The following is a 19,782-nucleotide window of genomic DNA, read 5'->3' as shown; positions in this document are numbered from 1 at the left end:
AGCTCTACAAATAAAACATCGTTTAGTTCTTATTAGCCAGTGTTACAACTGTTACTAGTATTATCTCCATTTTAACTGAGAAACTGACACATTGAGCATTTATTAAATTGTCCACAATAACAAAGATAATGGGTAGCATTTTACTGTAAGTCCTTAGAATATACTGTGTTCTTATTGTTGGATGGAACTCTTGATAATTGCTGGAATAACCTTTATTTCTAACAACCGAAAAAGAATATTTCCAAACTTGATCATGTTACCCATTGCTTGCAACATTTTAGTAGACCCCCATTGCTTACTGTGGATGACAAAGCCTGAGTGCCATTCCTGTTCCAAGTTTTAAGCTTTATCTTATATGCTGTCGTGCACCTCTCCTGACTCAGATACCTTACTCTTTTAACATCTTTTTATCCATTGTTCCAATGTATTTTTTATTCGCCAAGTCAAATAAAAATTAGATGAATGCATGAATAAATGAAGCAACTCATGGACTGAAGAAACTGAACAGTCAACGTCTTAACAACATGGGTATGAACTGTGTGGATACACTTATATGTGGTTTTTTAAAAATTAATTAATTTATTTGAGAGAGAAAGTGGGGGGAGGGGCAGAGAGAGAAGAAGAGGAAGACACTATCCAGCAGACTCCCCGCTGAGCACAGAGCCCAATGTGGGACTCCATCTCATGACCCTGAGATCATGACCTGAGCCAAAGCCAAGAGTTGGACACTCAACCAACTAAGCCACACAGGTGCCCCAATGTGGATTTTTTTTTTCAGTAAATACAGTACAGACTCAATGTATTTTCTACTCCTTATGATTTTCTTAATAACATTTTCTTTTCTCTAACTTACTTTATTGTAAGAGTACAGTATATAATACATTAACATAGAAAATATGTGTTCACATTATATTGACTGTGTTATCAGGAAGGCTTCTGGTCAATAGTAGGGTTGTAGTAGTTAAGCTTTTGGGGAATCAAAAGTTATACATGGATTTTTACCTGTGCAGGGGATTCGGCACCCTTAACTTCCATGTTGCTCAAGGGTCAGCTGTAGTTCAAAGAGAAATCAGTAGATTTCCATTGTTAACAGGCCCAAATCTCTTTATTTGATTAAAATGTACCTCCCATCAGAATCTACTCAATCCTCCACAAATGTGCATGCACACACATAAACACTTTCATATGTCCCCACATTATTTTAAATCTCAATGTGTTTACTACTGAAATTAGATGCTTGCATAGAAAAAGTTTTTTTAAATAAAACTTAATGTATGTCTCCACTATTCTATGACAAATAGTTTATTCACAAAACTCATAAAAATCTGCAAGATTGAGATTATTTTGAAAATTAACCATATGAAATTTTAAGTTCTGATTATACATAATTTGCTCTCAAGAAGGCTAATTGGGGCTGTGGTTAAAACAGTCTTCGAAGTCAGTAGGACCATGGTTCAAATTCTATCTTTTCTACTTAATAGCAGTATGACTTTGGGAGTAAAAAAAAATCTTACCAAAAAGCAAGCAATTACTAAATATTTACTCAAATCAATATTATTATGACTAATCAAATAAATAATAATATGTATATTTAAATACCTCTACTGATTATGTGTTTACATGTTTAAAATTATTCCAATTTACAAGGATATACATTTAATGCTTTTTCAACTTATTATTTGAAATAGACAGGAACAGTATGTTATAAACAGTACTCATCCTACTCTCTAAAATACTATGTTAGCAATGTTCACCTATAGTGAAAACATGTACTGAGTTTCCCAGAGCTATCCTAGATCATGTATTGTCCCAACATCCCATTCAGGTTAACATTTTTTCCAGAAGAAAAGTGTTCTTATTTGGACAATAAGTTATATGGGCATCCTAGATTCCCATGATTAGATGAAGTATTTAAAAACCCAACAGAAATAAATTAAAACTAACAACTATTTCAATGTTGTAATTAAATACCACTACTAGTAATCTATAATTTTATGTGAAGACTCCATGTAAAAATCTGGCTTAAAATTTTCGAATATTTCTAGCTTTGTTGAAACAACTTTTATTTTTTAATTTTCAAAAGCAATCAGAAAATTTTGAAGCATTTTAATTTTACTGTTTAACATCTACAAATAATATGTTCATAACAAATGTAGTTATCCAGTCTTCATTTCAATCACATTCATAACATGCTTTCACTATTACTTTGGGCTTTAAGTTCAATTATTTACCCTTAAATATACATAAAGAGATATGCTTATTTATGCATGCATATGTATTGTCTATTCAAAACACAGAAACAACTACAGCACTTTAAGAGAGTGTGCGCATGTGAGCAAGGTGTGGGGCAGACAGAGAGAGAGAGAGAGAATGGGGCTCAATCTCAGAACCCTGAGATCTTGACCTGCCAAAATCAAGACTTGAATGCTCAGCTGACTGAGCCAACCAGGAGCCCCCCAAAGTGAGATCTTAATGTTAGAGTTGGAAATAAGATTTCTGTACTAAAGCTCATCCTAAGATTTTGGATTGGTATCGTCTCTAGTCTCACATTCAACATATGAGCCCCTATGACATTCCAGTCAGTGTTCCAGAAGATGGACAAAACTGCCTGCCTTTAGGCAGCTAATATTCTAGTGGGAAAATACATATTAAAATAAAAGAGATAAAATATATATTACTTTATATGTTAATTTAGAAAGAGAAAAATAAAGCCAAGATTTAGATTGGGCAGCTTTGGGACTTCAAGTATTGACATTTTAATGAGGTAGTCAGAAAAGATATTTTTGAGATAAGGTAGCAAACCAAGAGAATACCTGAAGTGTATCTGAGGCAGAGAGCACAAGAGTTCTATAGGTCCTAATGTGTGACTTTACCTTAACCCTACCTTAAGTAACTGAACAAGAGTGGTAATCTGTATGGCTGGGGCAGGTTTGTAAGGATATGTCACACGTGATGAAGAAAGAAAGAGACAAGAGGCCACATGATATTGGGAATGTGGTATACTACTGTAATAACTGGTTTCCTTAGAGAACAATAAGACACTGGAACATTTTGATCAGAGAGCTGGCAATATCTGAATTAAGTTCTCTGGACATTGGATTGAAGGTAGATTACTAAGGACCATGGATAAAAGCAGGGAGGTCAATTAGACAGATATTATAGTAATCCTAGATGATGTGGGCCAGTTTGCTAGCAGTCAGTGGAAGTTGGAACAATTCTGTGCATATTCAAAGGTATTAATGAGATGACGATAGTCTAATAGAGTTCTTGGAAGTATCAAAAGAGATACTATACATAGGGCCCTTAGCACAGTGGTTGGCAAATAACAATAATACTGAAGATTTGTAAGTGATGGTAAGTAATAATAGGCAGGCGTGGATTTGTGGTGACACTGAGTATATGCTTCAGAACTCCATACTTATGAAGGCTACTGAGTTCTCAGGAACCCTATTTCTATATTTGTGAATATGTAGGATTTTTCATAAAGAGGCTCGTCCAAATTGTATAAGCTTCAGGCCACAAAATTTGGATCTGCCTCAGAAGTTATAATAGTAATAGTAGTAGAGAAAAAATAAAGAGGAGGAGGGGGAGAAAAAGAGTAATAACCAAACGAGATTGATAGAATGTACAAAAGCGAAGTTTTTAAATGGCTCAAGAAAAATACGTGAACTATAAAAATGAGTATACATATTTGCAGCTTCTCAAGATCATTAAACATTGCTGAGGAATGTTTAAATTTTATTAATCAATTTTTATGAAAATGAGAGACCTCTGATGAATTTTGCTGAAAATTAGTTACTAATCTTTTTCAAGTTTTAATGATGTATAAAGATTTTTAGAGTCTATTAGTTTACAAGAATCAATGTAAGTGCTCACGGTGGAATCTAGTGTAAATCCTGGGTTGATCATCTGGGATCTCTTCAAAATTTTAAATCTGTCAGAACTTCTTGGTAAGTGGATATGCCTATTATCAAACACTTTCTCATTATGTGAAATTGTCTTTCATCCACAGCGGCAATGATTATTAGAGAACATACTGTTGTGGTGTGTTGAGAAGGTATTCTGAATAGTTTTAAAGTGTATTGATAATGTTGGTATATAATATCTTATGCCAAATTGATAAATGATATTGAATTAATGAATACAAAGATAATTATATAACGTGTTTTATAAATGGCTTTTATTTTGTTTGTTTTTCATAACAAATGAAGGGGTAGCTAAATTATTATATCTTTTATAAATAAGAATCTTGGATTGATTTAACCTTCAAGATAGAATGTGGAAAAGCCAGGAAAAGACACAAGTATAAAAATTATAATCTTGTATCCTTTTCAATAGATCATTCTTCTCTTTAAACTATTATTTTATGTCCTTTTATTTCTCACTTTTTTTAAAAGTATGATTGATATGACAGTATATTAATTTCAGGAATACAGTGTTATTCTCTATTTATGTATATTGTTAAATGTTCATCACAATAAGTCTAGTTAATATCTGTCAACATAATTATAATTTTTTCTTGTGATGAAGACTTTCAAATATGCAATGTAGTATTAATAACTACAGTCACCATTCTGTATATTATCTAACTTTTGTCTTTAAAATGCTGCTTTCTTTAGGTGTTTAGCACTTTTGGTCTGTTTTAAATGACATAGCCATCAGTGTATTTTTCCCAAGAGGTTATTTTATAAAAGAACATGACAACTCCTCTCAAAAAATGCTGAGTCAATATGTGACAGCCAATAGTAATTATCTAGTACCTGTGTTTATCTAGGAATCTAGTATCTTCACAGAATGTATATAAATTTTGCCTCTGTCGAGTTTTTTTTTTTTTTTTACACATCATTTAATATTCTAATGAGAAAAGGATTCCACTTAAGTTCCTTTCAAAGTTAAAATTGCTGGAGTTTCTCTTTACCGTTTTGGATGCAGAAAACATAGTGGTTGAGTTTTAGGACACCGAACATTTCTTCTTTTCAGTATTTTCTGCATTTTGGTTTCTCCCTGTGTGTTTAATTGGGGATCAGGGATACAAAAATTATCCTTGGGAGTTAACTTCTTAGAAAGCAACATTACACATAATCAAAATTATTTTATAATTTTAAGGTTGAGAAAACTAGTCCTCAACTGCCTTAGGTTGCAGATAGCTATGTATTCTGGACTATATTATTTGTAGTAAAACATTTATTTATAAGTGTTTGTGTATTGACAACTGGAAGATCTTGAAATTTTGGAAAATAATAATAGTTTGATTATGTATACATAAAGTAAATATTTCACAGTAATTATATTTTAATTTATCAGAGTGATTTGCTATATATAGTAAATCATGTAATTATTCAAATATCTAAATGAAATACAAATGGGTAATAATAGTAAGCAACACTTAGACCATTTATAGGTGCAGAAACTACTTTAACGCCAACTACTTTAAATGTCAAGCCCCACATTAGGCTCTGTGCTCAGTAGGGAGTCTGCTAGACATTCTCACCCTCCTTCCCTCTCCAGTCTTATGTTTTCTCCCTCACTCTCTTTCTCTCTAATAAATAAATAAATCTTATTAAAAAAGAGTCTGTTTCTTGGTTTGACTCTCTCTCCCCCCTCCATGTTCATTTGTTTTGTTTCTTAAATTCAACATATGAATGAAATTATGGTGTTTACCCTGTGCCCAGTTGCTCACTAAGATGCCTCTCACAGCAGATGAAAGGGAAGTCACAGATGAAAGTAGCAGATATTTTGGTTAGAGGAAAATTACTGAATATTGGATGGAATGAACTGTCTTTATCATCACTGAGATAATTAATATTATCAGGGGTGCCTGGTGGCTTAGTCATTAAGCATCTGCCTTCAGCTCAGGGCGTGATCCCAGAGTCCTGGGATTGAGCCCCTTATCGGGCTCCTCCACTGGGAGCCTGCTTCTTCCTCTCTCACTCCCCCCGGTTGTTTTTCCTCTCTCGCTGGCTGTCTTTCTTTCTGTAAAATAAATAAATAAAATCTTAAAAAATTAATATTATCAAATATTTGAGTGCCAACAAGACTAAATTAATCATAATTATTAAAACACCATTATAGAATTATGGGGTAATAGTGCAATAATGTAACAATGGGTAATGTAAACTCAAAAATGTATCCTCTCCTACTGTCTTAGTAAAGTTGTCTTCATTTTGGCTAATAAAAACATAATAGCTTTATATCAACATTTCCCCCACCTTGGAATGGTTCTACTCCTTGCAATGTGTTCAGCATAACCCTATAGAGAAATATTGATTAGAATATTCATGGATATCTAAACCTATCAAATACTGTTCATTTGCCACAATTTTCTTTATAAGTTTCTAAACATGGTCGACTTTTTCTTAAACCTTTCAGGTGTCCTGATTGTTGTCTCAATAGGCAAATAATTTCTGCTATCCTCGATCATGTCTGTCCAGAATGGCCTACAGACCACATAGTATAAACTCCATTTCTACTCCCGGTCTTTTGTTTGTTTGTTTAATGGAACCATAATGTGGCCTCAACACCAATACTGATGAAATAAGGTTATCTGATAGTAGCACGATACTATTTAAAATATCCATGACTAAGGTGGAATAGGATATGAAATTAGTGCATATGAGGAGGAGACACACCTCTAAGGTAGGCAAACATAAAGCAGAAGATCCTATAAGAAGCCTCCAGTATAGCCAGGTGGTCTGTCTCATCTTTCTCTACCACCTACAAATAAATGGTCAAAATGTTGGTTACTATTATTACCTATTTGTATTTCATTTAGCTATTTGAAGTGTTTCCTTCCCAGTACTCGAAACACTCATGCCACTGGACTTGGTTCTTCTGGTATTTGCATTTTAGACTAAGATTCTTTTGCCTTGGTCCTCAAACTTTGCTACTTAATCTCAATTGATATTTTTAGTACATAATGTAGTTAAATACCACTCCAAATGACATATGAATGTGAATGTTATTTTCCCTATAAAAACTAAGTTGAATGCTTAATAAAGATACAGAATAGAGGCAGATAAAAATTTTTTAAAAAATGTTTTAAAAAGAGGCATTGGCAGTAAAAGTGTAAAGCTTGCAAATAATTTGTAAAATTTGAAAGAATCTTGCCTTCAGATTTCTATGCCATTGACAAAGTTTTCTGTTTACTCTAAAGAAACTGAAACTTGTGACTTTATACAAGAGATATTATTGGTGAGGATATAGAAGCTTATGAGCTTGAACCCCAGTCAGTTGAATCCATATTTGAAAAAGTTTTCTTTGGGTTATTAAGTAAATATCTCTGTACTAGAGAAGATATTGACACCTTGTAAAAATGACTTTGTTTCTAGCACTCAGTATATAACATTTTATGTCCAAGTTTGAACATCAAGTATTAATTAGCAAAACAGCATATATGCAAATTCTAGATTCAAATAAAATAAGTAAAATCAAACGCTTAAGATAAGTTTATACTGTTGTGTGTTATTCCTTTAACTTCCCTAATTACTTTAATTAAGAAGCTTTTTGCAATTTGTTATTAATTTTGTCATACCAGAAACCTTTCTGAGTTCTATGGTTTGCTTAAGATGTAGATCGTACTTGACTAACTCAAGGACAAAGGTGACTTTTTTTTTTTTAATGTGTTTATGTGTATAGTACCACTAAGATGAGTGGCCCTGGAAAGGGGAGTTCTAAATGTATACATGTTTATTGAGGTAGAAATTATTGTGCTAACATAAGGACTGACTGCCCTGTCTGCCTCGTGAAAAAGGTTTCATATTTTAAGTATAATTTAAAAACAATGCCAGACAAAGCTAAGTCAATTTAACGATACTTGGATTCAATTCTCATTCCTGTTCAGGATGAAGAATTTGCATACGGGAGTAAGTGTCACATAGTACACAAATCAAGAAAACTCAAAAATACAAGACATGACTCAGAATGTAAAATCACTGACTGCCCTCCTTGTTCCTACAGAGTTCCTTGTTAAGATTTATATTGAAGCCTTGCGCTATTTTAATATGTTCTCAAATTTAGGAAATTTTTGTATGAATTTGTTATCAGGTTGGTAATTTTACTACATATATGTCTGAGTATTTGCTGGCCATAAATTTAATATATTTTGTGGTTCCCTTGATCCATCAATTGTACATAGTGTAGCAGGTTTATAATGAACAATTGCACAGAATTTTTTAAACTTAGTTCCTATCAAAAAAAAATGATAGAATTTCTTCCTGTAGACTACAGAAGAGGCAAAAATCTAAGTAATTCTCTTTTCTCAAGTGCAGTCATATCTTATGGAGAGAAACAGAATTTTTGTAATATATGTTATTATGTTAAGGCACATGCTATGAATGGTGCATAATTAATTCATTATTATGTTATTGTTTGCCCTATACATTAAAATAATTAAAAATAAGCGTACATATATGTAATCATTAAGTAGTAACTTTATCTTTTTTTAAAAGTCTTAATTTAAATTCAAGTTAGTTAACATGCAGTGTAATATTAGTTTCAGGTGTAGAATTTAGTGATTCATCACTAACATACAACACCCAGTGCTCATGATTACTGGTGTGCTCCTTAATCCCCATCATCTATTTAGCCAATCCCTTACCCACCTCCCCTCCAAAAACCCTCAGTTTGTTATCTATATTTTATGGCTTACCTCTCTTTTTGCCTTCTATGTTCAACTGTTTCATTTCTTAAATTTCATATGTAAGTCAAAAAATATGGTATTTCTGTTTCTCTGACTTATTTTGCTTAATACTCTCTAGCTCTAGCCACATCACTGCAAGTGGCAAGATTTCATTCTTTTTGATGGCTGAGTAATATTTCATTGTATATGTATACCACCTTTTCTTTATCCATTCATCAATTGGGACCTTTGTGCTTTTTCTATAGTTTGGCTATTGTTGACGGTGCTGCTATAAACATAGGTGTGTTTGTATCCCTTCAAATCAGTATTTCTGTATCCTCTGGGTAAATAGCTAGTATGCAATTGCTGGATCATAGGGTAGCTCCATTTTTAACTTTTTGAGGAACCTCTATACAGTTTTCCAGAATGGCTCCACAAGGTTGCATTTCCACAAACAGTGTAAGAGGGTTCCCCTTTCCCGCATCCTCTCCAAAACCTGTTGTTTCTTATGTTGTTAATTTTTTAAAATTTTTATTTATTTATTTGAGAGAGAGAGAATGAGAGAGAGAGAGAGAGAGAGCATGAGGGGGGGAGGGTCAGAGAGAGAAGGAGACTCCCTGCTGAGCAGGAAGCCGGATGTGGGACTTGATCCTGGGACTCCAAGATCATGACCTGAGCCGAAAGCAGTTGCTTAACCAACTGAGCCACCCAGGCACCCTAATTTTAGCCATTCTGACAGGTGTGTAAGGTGATACCTCATCATGGTTTTGATTTGTATCTTCCTGATGATAAGTGATGTTGCACGTCTTTTCATGTGTCTGTTGGCCATCTATATGTCTTCTTTGAAAAAATGTCTATGTATGTCTTCTGCCCGTTCTTTAACCAGATTATTTGGGGGGGGTGTTGAGTTAGATAAGTTCTTTATAGATTTTGGATACTACCCCTTTATCAGATATGTTATTTGCAAATATCTTCTCCCATTCCATAGGCTGGCTTTTAGTTTTGCTGATTGTTTCCTTTGCTGTGCAGAAGATTTTTATTTTGATGAAGTCCTAATAGCTTATTTTTGCTTTTGGTTTCTTGCCTCAGGAGAGACATCTTTACCCCGTCCTTCCCTGAACTTTATTCCTGAAAATTATTCTCCTGAGAGGTTACCTACATATCCCTGCTACTTAAATTTCCAGAACCAGGCTCTGGAACCAGGCTACTGGAGTCTAGTCTTTTTATTTTGATGTTGTTATGGCCAATGTCAAAGAGGACTGCCTGTGTACCCCTAGGTATCTCCTCTAAGATTTTGTTATCTTATTAAGAAAACAACATAGTTCATGTGACCTTGGTACTTGAGTCTACTCCACTTACTTGTTCCATGATTTTAGTCTTCCTTTAAGCTAATTTATTTGCGTACTATTTTTGTTTATCCTTCTAGGTAGGTTTCTGAAACAAGGAAGAAAAGTAAATACACAATACACACACTCAAACATACATTCATGAGTACATAGACATACACATCTAACAAGTGCTATGCAAAAAATAGCTGATTATATTCATTCAATCCACACACCAACATTATGAGTTAAGTATTACAAACTCCATGGTACATATGAAGAAATTGCAGCTCAGGAATGTAAACGAATTTGTTCAAAGTCATGCAATTAGTAAATGTGAGTAAAATGGAAGTAAATGGGTTACTAAAAGTTCTGAATATTTCAGGGACATGTTTTAGGCTTTACATTTTATTAAAACTAGATAAAACCATTGTCCCAAGCATGAGAGATTTAAGGCAATAGCTGAGATGGCTTTTTCTGTTCTGTTATTTTGAAAATTATTTGCTATGCATACTTAGTGTTTGAATGAAGAATAATTTGATTCTTGTAAAAAATAACTAGAATAAATTACAGAAACTAGGATGGTGATCTAAAAATAGTAACAATAAAATGTGTCAAATATTGTTCAGGGAGGGATTTAAAACAGAAGAGAAAGTGAAATCTCAGAGGAAGAAGAAGGAATTCAGTGCTTATTTGGAAGTGGGAAGAAGGTATTTTTTTGTTGCATGAGAACAAAGGTAGTTTTGTTTTCATTAAGCTGCACCATGAGATTCCAATTATCCCAGACTATATAGATGGTCCCTCCTGGTTGACTATTCTGGTTCATAATACTCGACACTGAGTTTTCCCTGTGCTGGGAATCACCTGTATTGGTGCTTATCCTATGCTTTCATGGAAGAATAGAACTTTAGAATGTAACTAGCCTAAAGTGGGGTTGCTATGATCTTGAAGAAAGAATGTTAATGTACCTGGTGATGCCAATTTCAGGAGTGTCTTCTCCACCTGTTCCTTTACCAAGATCTTACTTCCAAGTCACGTGTTGTGGAGAGGTTCCCTCTTTCCTTGGATAAGATTCTACTCTCAATACTCTGAAATCCTGCTTTTCTAGACTCCAGTAGCCTGGTTCCAGAGCCCGGTTGTGGAACTTTAAGTAGCAGGGATATGTAGGTAATCTTATCAGGAGAATAACGTTCAGGAATGAAGTTCAGGGAAGGATGGGATAAAGTAGATCTTATGAGCATTCACTTCATGTTTCTACCATTAATTCACAATAGAATTAAATCTTAAATATACTATGTTGGATTTTCAAAAAACAAATCCGGAGGAAAAAAAAAGAACGTAGTTGATCAGAGTAGGCAGAGGTATACTGGCAAATTAATTTTTTCCTGTTAGAAAAATACCTGGATTTCTGTTTCAAAATTCTGCCCTCCAATGGCTCTGTGAATTTTACTATTGTGTGTCCATTATATATAAGTCACTTTATCTTACACAAATTTATAGCAGTTTTGGTAAATAAACAAAATCCTATATTTAACCAGTGTGTCACTGAGTCAAACACGTTGGCCATTTGTGACAGAACATGTATCTTTTCCTAATGTAGCAACCTCCCTTCACTAAAATAAGACAAACTATAGGAAATGAAGTTCTACATATACTGGGGAAAAAATCAAGCTGTATATGTCACACAATTTATTTTCAGGGAGAAAGCTTTTGGCCATTTTGTTCCTATAAAAAGTCCAGTGGGAGAAATTAAATTATTGACCCTGAGGCACTTGTTTTTAAATGGAAGAGTGAATTTACCTTCCTAACCATTAATCAAAGAGAAGAGGGTGGAACTTTAAAAGAAATAAATTTCCAAAGCAAACCTGAAGATTGAAGTCCTCCCAATCCAGTACTGTGATGTTAAAATAAAAATGGCCTTGCTTGGGTGTAGTTTGCTTTAGATGCCAGCTCCAGTAAACTATTTTGGCAAGGCCATCATCATAAACAGTGACAGTAGGAAATGTGATTCTTCAGCTTCTCTCCAGATTATTTTGCTGCAACAATCCAGTGTCATCTGAAGACATATTTCATCTCTTGGATGAAGAATATATTAGAAAGATGTCTCTCTCTTGCCCACATCAGAGCCTCTTTAAAATAATAAGTGAGGTAGACAGAGATAGAGACAGAAAGAGACAGAGAAAGAGAGAGAGGAAGGAAGAGGGAAAGGGAGAAAGAAAAAAATAGTTTAAGAGGAGAAAGCTGAAGAATGAATAAAAGGCAGAAAATTGAGGTATCTAGAAATAAGTGTATAGCTAAAAAATTCATAATTTTGGATGGATCATATTTTGAAACATAAATGAAAAATACATTATAATGTATTGAATAGTAGACAAAAACCCTGCAAGTTGAATTAACCAAAAGAAATGAATATGAGATAAAAGAAATTGCCATATAACATTCAGATGAGTAAAAAGAAACTGATAGAATTTTGTTTTATTAGTTCTTGAATTCATAGTCAATTTTCCAGAAATTTCTGACTTCCACAAGAAAGAGTTCTTAATTCCTAGAATACCCCTGATCATTCCTTCTACCTCTACTTTAAACAACTGAAACATTTTGTATCTCTATTAATTCTCTCTTCCCTCCCTTTTTTCTCACTCTTTGTTTAGTGCTTGACCGTATTCTAGCTCTCTTTTGTCCCCCTTAATTCAATTATTATACTCTTTTCCAATAAACAGAAGAACCAAAAGACCAGCATCAAATTTAGTCAATGAGGAAATCTAGAACATGATGGCATACTAAGATTGTGATGACCAATGACATCAAACAGACTAGATAATACTCTCCTAATATATACTGATACGGTTAAGTATTAAGAGATTGGGAGGTTAAGGATGATTTAATTCTAAACAAAAGTTGGGGAAGTGATAGCCTAGTTATGGTATTGTGCTGTAAACTCTGAATGATGTAATTAAATATATCAGTAACTAGAAAATATTGATGCTGAAATGAGAAAATGGTATGAATCGAATACACATATGGGGCATCTGGGTGGTCCAGTCGGTTGAATGTCTGCCTTTTGGTTTCAGCTCTTGTCATGATCTCACGGGTCATGCGATCGAGCCCCATATTGGGGTCTTTGCTCAACAGGGAGAGCTTGGGATTCTCTCTCTTCCTCTGCCCCCCCTCACACTCTCTGTCTCTCTCTCTAAAATAAATAAATAAATCTTTAAAGAATTACCCATACGATACACTTCAACAATATCGCCTGCCGTAAATATTTGCAAATGAATAATTATTGCGGTTCTTTTTGCAGAGACCCAGTTCTTAACATTATATTTAAGAATTTGGATTTGCCCATTAGGATCTAAAATAATATAATAAACTTAGTCTAATAAGTGTAATGAATAAAAAGAAGGAAGAGAGATGAAAACAAGGTATTATCTATTTTTAATCAGTAGTTCTGAAAGATTGAGTGAAAGCTACGTGACATGGTAACATGTTACCATTAAGTAAGGAACATAATAGAAATAGGACATGAAGATAAATAAAACATTTGAAACATTAAATTTCACTGATTATCCTAATCATAATCCACTACCAATGGCTTCATTGTAATGCCTAGTATGTATGAAACTAAAAAGGTTCAGCCTAATTCCAGTTTTAATATCAAAACAATCTTTCATTGCTTTGAATTTTCACAACCTTTGAACAAATGAGGTGTTCCAGTGCATTGGCCTTAACTAGAAAGAGAAGAAGGAACAAGTGCTCCACTGTTTTTATAGTTCCTATAAAAGATATTGGTGTGTTGAGTCATTCATTTAGGTAAATCCATCCTGTCTTTGTTTTCTGAGGAGATTGCCCATTGACTTATAAAAAATACGGGTTTCTCCTGTTTCAGTCTGTTCAAGGATTGCTTACTGTAGCCTTTGTTTGATGCTATGGGCTATCCCATATCTTTCCCATAAATTACTTTGTCTTGCTAAAGATAGCCTGATCTGTTTCTGTAACTTGTAAACAAATATTTCAAAAAGACACAGACACTATTTATTAGTTATCATTGATCTAAGGACTGCTAGAAGAGTTGTCATCATAGCTCTGTATAAGCAATTTGCTTGGGGAAATCAATGCCCTGCTTTGCCTAGGGCATAAAATCAGATTAAAAAGAAAGCTGGTGGGAAAATGAAAGATCTTTTTATCCTTTCTTAAATTATGATGGTAAACAAACAATCAATTTTCTTATCAAATGATTATATAGGACAGTTCCTATAAATCTATTATTTTATTGATATGAATTATCTTGTAGAATACAACAGCAAGCCACAACTATGAATTCAATTCATGAGCTGTTAGAAGTAAAGATAAATACTGAACAAAATTTGTACCTAATACCTCAGCTTTCTCCTCAAGCCTTCAGCATTCCCTCACCTATCTTCATTCCCAGCAAGCAACCATGTTTTTTATTTCACCACGTAGAAGTGAAGAGATGGCATTTCTACAAGTTCCTATTAGTCCATTTACCCATCTATTCCTATCTGTCTCCATATATTCTACCATTTCTTCTGCTGCTTTGGCTTAGCTATTCATAGTCTTCATCTTATGTCTTAGATCTCAGGCCATCTCTGTCCTTCAGTTCACCACTCCAGCAATACTCTTCTCTATGGCTGCAGCACCGACTCCCTTCTCTACTGCTCTTCCCCAGCTGCAGGCAAGCATGCTATTATTTCTGTGATCTAAAAACAAAACAACATTCACTTGACTTTATTTTCCCCAGTAATCACTAATTCATTTCTTAACTTCACTTTACAGAAATCTCCCCCAAAATAGATTCCTCTACTTGCTATTCTCATTGTTTTTCTTCAGTCCTCTCCTGAATGCACCTCTGTTTAGGCTTTGACTGCACCACTCCACGGACACTGTTCCTGTCAATGTCACCAATGACCATCTGTTTCTGACACCTAATGGAGAGTTCTCCATCCTCTTCATTTGTAACCTATCAGCAGAATTTAATATAAATAATGTTTCTCAACCATGTACTTTCTTCACCCACTTCATGAGAACAACTCTCCTCTTTCAGTAGCATTCCTTTCATCTTGCATTCTTAGATTTTTGCCTTGCTTTGACCTGTTTACATTGGAAGTTTCCAGGACTATCTTTGGATCTTTTATCTTTCCATATGTACTCCTTTTGTGATATCAACCAGCTTCATTGTTTTGAATATAGTTCCAGCTTTAATACACATAGATGATTACCAAACATATACCTCTCGTGTAGAACTATTCCCAGAACTCCAATTGGCATATCCAATTGCTTCTTGTGAATTTGTACCTGAATGTCTAATAGTCGTGTCAACCTAAAATGACAAAAACTGTACCTACAGACTTTATTCCAACCTGCCTCTTTTGTAGTCTTCCCTATTTCATTTAATACCAACTCTTCTCTTTTTCTTAGTCCTTAAATTTTGAGAGACATAATTGGCTCATCTTCCTGTCATATCCCATATTCAATATTAATTTGATAATTAATATGTTTTTCATATTCTACCACTTTATCCACTATCAGCCAAGTCTAAGACACCAAAATCTCCACATTCCTTCAATAGTTTTCTGATTAGTTTCCCTATACCTATCTACCTTCTCTTTCTATTCTCAACACAAGCCCCACAGTAAACCTGTAAAAACATATAGCCAATGTCACAGGTTGGACTTCTTAGTAAGCAAATTCTGAGATGAAACCCACTTTGCAGTATGAGTATTAAGGTGTATACTTCACATTAATACCTGTGCTGAGAGAGAAAAACAGCAGAGTGAGCAATGGGAGAGGGCAAAGTGTGAGAAAGACAAAACGACAAAGACAGCCTTCCCCTCTAGGAGCTCTGGATCTGAAAAGAACTTTTAGAGCCATCCCAAAGTGTCTCAAGGCTGGAGGGCAATTCTTGTGGACTGCACCCTGAGAAGGGCATGGATTTGGGCAAGGGAGTGCCCTGCAGCTCTGAAAAACTCTGAAGTATCTGCAAGGTAAAGATGTCAGTATGTCAGTGGTAGCCCTGTAGCTGAAGAAACAAGACCTTCATTACAGTGTGAGGTGGTGTGCACATCACAATGCCCAACACTTTGATCATGTTGTGTCCCTGCTCAAAATCACCTAATGACTTTTACTTTCTTTGGAATTGAAGCCATAGGATTTACAGTGGCTCTCAATAGCTTACAAAATCTGGACCTGCATTGGACATTGGCATCCTGTGTCATGCCTCCTAGGTCACTCACACCACTCTAGGTCTATTGTCCTCTGCTCTTGTTCCAGCATACCAAACATGCTGCAACCTGCGGGGCAGTGCGAGTCCTCTTCCCCTTCTTCTACTTGAACTGTTCTTCCATTTCCTCATCTCATTCACCATTTTACTCAAATATCATGCTGAATGTATTAAAGATTATGACCACTCAGCCACAAATTTCCCTCTCCCATATTTTATCTCTCTACACATTCACACACACAGACACACACATTATTTTTTGAATTGTCTTATTATACTAGAATATAAACTCTAAGAGGACACATGCTTACCTGCTTCTTTTCTCTTTCTTTCTTTCTTTCTTTCTTTCTTTCTTTCTTTCTTTCTTTCTTTCTTTCCTTCTTTTTCTTCTTTCTTTCTTTCTTTCTTTCTCTCTCTCTCTTTCTTTCTTTCTTTTTCTTTCTCTTTCTTTCTTTCTTTCTTTCTTTCTTTCTCTTTCTTTCTCTCTCTCTCTCTCTCTTTCTTTCTTTCTTTCTTTCTTTCTTCTTTCTTTCTTTCCTGTTTTTTTTTTCTGATTATTCAGTCATTGCAATAGGGACTGTCACCAAGTCATCACTCAATAAATATTTGTTAAATTAATGAATAAACCTATTGAAAAAAACTAGTCTANCTGTTTTTTTTTCTGATTATTCAGTCATTGCAATAGGAACTGTCACCAAGTCATCACTCAATAAATATTTGTTAAATTAATGAATAAACCTATTGAAAAAAACTAGTCTAAAATATCATGCATAGAGGGGCGCCTGGGTGGCTCAGTCGTTAAGCATCCGCCTTTGGCTCAGGGTGTGATCCTGGCGTTCTGGGATCAAGCCCCTCATCAGGCTTCTCTGCTGAGAGCCTGCTTCTTCCTCTCCCATTCCCCCTGCTTGTGTTTCCTCTTTTGCTGGCTGTCTCTCTCTCTGTCAAATAAATAAATAAAATCTTTAAAAAAATATCATGCATAGAAGTGAAAGGGAATATGAAATAAGATTTTCCATATACTGCAGTAGAAGCGCATTCTTTTTCACTAGTTCCATTAGATGAGTTAGTTTGTTATATTAAACAGTTGATAACCTTTACAATTTTAATTTAAAAAATCATCATAAACTGATTCATCATACAGCATTTTTTTAAAGATTTTATTTATTTATTCAACAGAGATAGAGATAGCCAGTGAGAGAGGGAACACAAGCAGGGGGAGTGGGAGAGGAAGAAGCAGGCTCATAGTGGAGGAGCCTGATGTGGGCCTGGATCCCATAACGCCGGGATCACGCCCTGAGCCGAACGCAGACGCTTAACCACTGTGCCACCCAGGCGCCCCCAAACAGCATTTTTTAATTCTTACTATGAGCAAGGTACTTTGCAAGACACTCAGAGGGAGAGATATTATTAAAGTCCTCCTCCTGGTGTTTTTATGATCAACAAGAGTTGTTGTGGTAAGGTGGGGGGAGAGCATATAGGTCATTAATTCATAATTCTGAGAAGTATATTAATAAAGAAGTAGGGTGACAGATAGATAGATGTATGGATGGAGAGAGGCGAAAAAACAGATAAATGATGATAGATGATAGATGATAGATAGATAGATGATAGATAGATAGATAGATGATAGATAGATAGATGATAGATAGATAGATAAATGATAAAAAGGGAAATAGAAAAATATGTGTGATAGGAATGTTTTTCCGTCCAAGCTTTCACCATAAATGAATTATTAGATTTTCATGTTCCTCCAAGGTAAAAAATAAACAATTTGGTTTTTGAAATCAGTGAATGTATAGCTGCTAAAGCAGGAAAGCAAAGGATAATGATTTCTATAAAACTTTGAAAATTTAATTTCATATTTAGACACTGACTATATTTATGATTAGATTATGTGATCTGGATTTCTAGTTGTAAATGGCAATTACTATTAGCCTCTAGTAAAGATTATTCCAATAACTACTACAATATCTGTGAATATGTGAAATATGTGGAAAACTCACAAAACACAAAGCACACAGGTACACACACACACACACACACACACAAACTAAAGTTTGCATTTGACCTACCCTTAGATTCTAGGATACAGTTTAATTAACTATGTAAGAGCCACAAAACTTGAAAGAACAATTTTAAGTTCACCATAGCTAAGCTTTTAAAAACAAAACAAATCAACAAACTTGCAAAATGAGAATATCTCATCGTCTTTCTCTCCAACTTTCTATTTTGAATTAGGAACTCTGGAGCTATAGCTCCCAGGGGGGAAAGAAAAAAAGTATATAGCCATCACTCAGATATGTAGGAGCTTCTTTTTGAAGTAGCCAGAATATGTTGAGCTCACTTCCTATGACAGATTGCTATGTAATGGCTCTCACATCTCTGGTATTGCTAAAGAAAATTGTGTAGCTCTGTGCTGAATGGATAAGTATTTTATATAATAATGGAAGAATGGCCTTGCTATTGAGCAAGCTGACCTGGATAAGCATGCTTAAGGAGGAGAAGCAGACACTGAAATCACTCTTACCCATAGACTTTTTGTATTGCATAATAAATTATGATTAATTACTTATTTACATTTTAATTGACCTCAGAAAAGCAAAGCTAACCAGAATCTCCACTACAAATTAAATAGGGTTTTCCCCCCGTTACTTTTTCTTTGTTTTATGGCTGAAAGTTGGTTAGGAATAAGGTTAAAGTATATAGCCTTGGAAAGGAGTAAAATTGTAGTGATTAAAAGCATGAAGTCTAGAACAAGAGATCTTGTTCTAAACCCCCACAGCATCCTTTTCTTGTGTGAATTTTGGAAAATAGGCTGGCACCCTTGCGGCTCAGATTCTTCACCTGTGATAGATGTGTAAGAATTATATTCAACATCTTGGCATGTCAAGAACATTAGAGATACTAGTGAATGTCAAGTCCTTTGAATAGTTTCTAGTAATTTATAAGCTCTCATCAAATGTTTATGTTCTGGAGTGCCTGGGTGGCTCAGTTGGTTAAGCATCTGCTTTTGGCTCAGTTCAAGATCTTGGGGTTCTGGGACGGAGCCCTCAGTTAGGCTCCCTGCTCAGTGGGGAGTCTGCTTGTGTCTCTCCCTCTGTCCCTCCCCCGTTCTCATGTGTTCTCTCTCTCTCTCTCTCAAATAAATAAATAAAATCTTTAAAAAAATATTTATGTTCCAAATGTAAAATATTTTAGGGATGAAAAAGTTTCCTCCTCAGTTAAGTGGAGCTCCATGAAGAAGTAGGATAGATTCTATGGACAAGAAGCATGTTCCAGCTAGGGGCACCTGGGTGGCTCAGTTGTTAAGCATCTGCCTTTGGCCCAGGGCGTGATCCCGGAGTCCCGGGATCGAGTCCCACATCAGGCTCCTACGCTGGGAGCCTGCTTCTTACTCTCCCACTCCCCCTGCTTCTGTTCCCTCTCTCGCTGGCTGTCTCTCTCTCTGTCAAATAAATAAATTTAAAAAAAAAAGAAGCATGTTCCAGCTATAGAATCAAGATGGCAATATAAGAAGCATTTATTTGGATAAGAGTAGGAGGACATGATGGTGAAAATACTTGACTACTTGATAGAACTGGAAGAGAAGGGGAGAGCATGAGAAT

At 34.9% G+C, this 19,782-nt stretch overlaps 1 pseudogene; it reads right to left on the bottom strand.

The window, feature by feature from the left end:
- LOC100466042 overlaps positions 1-19,782 on the bottom strand; it is a 128,682-nt pseudogene that overhangs the window by 84,184 nt on the left and 24,716 nt on the right.

Source organism: Ailuropoda melanoleuca, chromosome 1 (genome assembly GCF_002007445.2).
Source record: "Ailuropoda melanoleuca isolate Jingjing chromosome 1, ASM200744v2, whole genome shotgun sequence".
Lineage (NCBI taxonomy): Eukaryota > Metazoa > Chordata > Mammalia > Carnivora > Ursidae > Ailuropoda > Ailuropoda melanoleuca.
The sequence above is the reverse complement of the archived record's forward strand: the minus strand, read 5'-3'. Positions and strand labels throughout refer to the sequence as shown.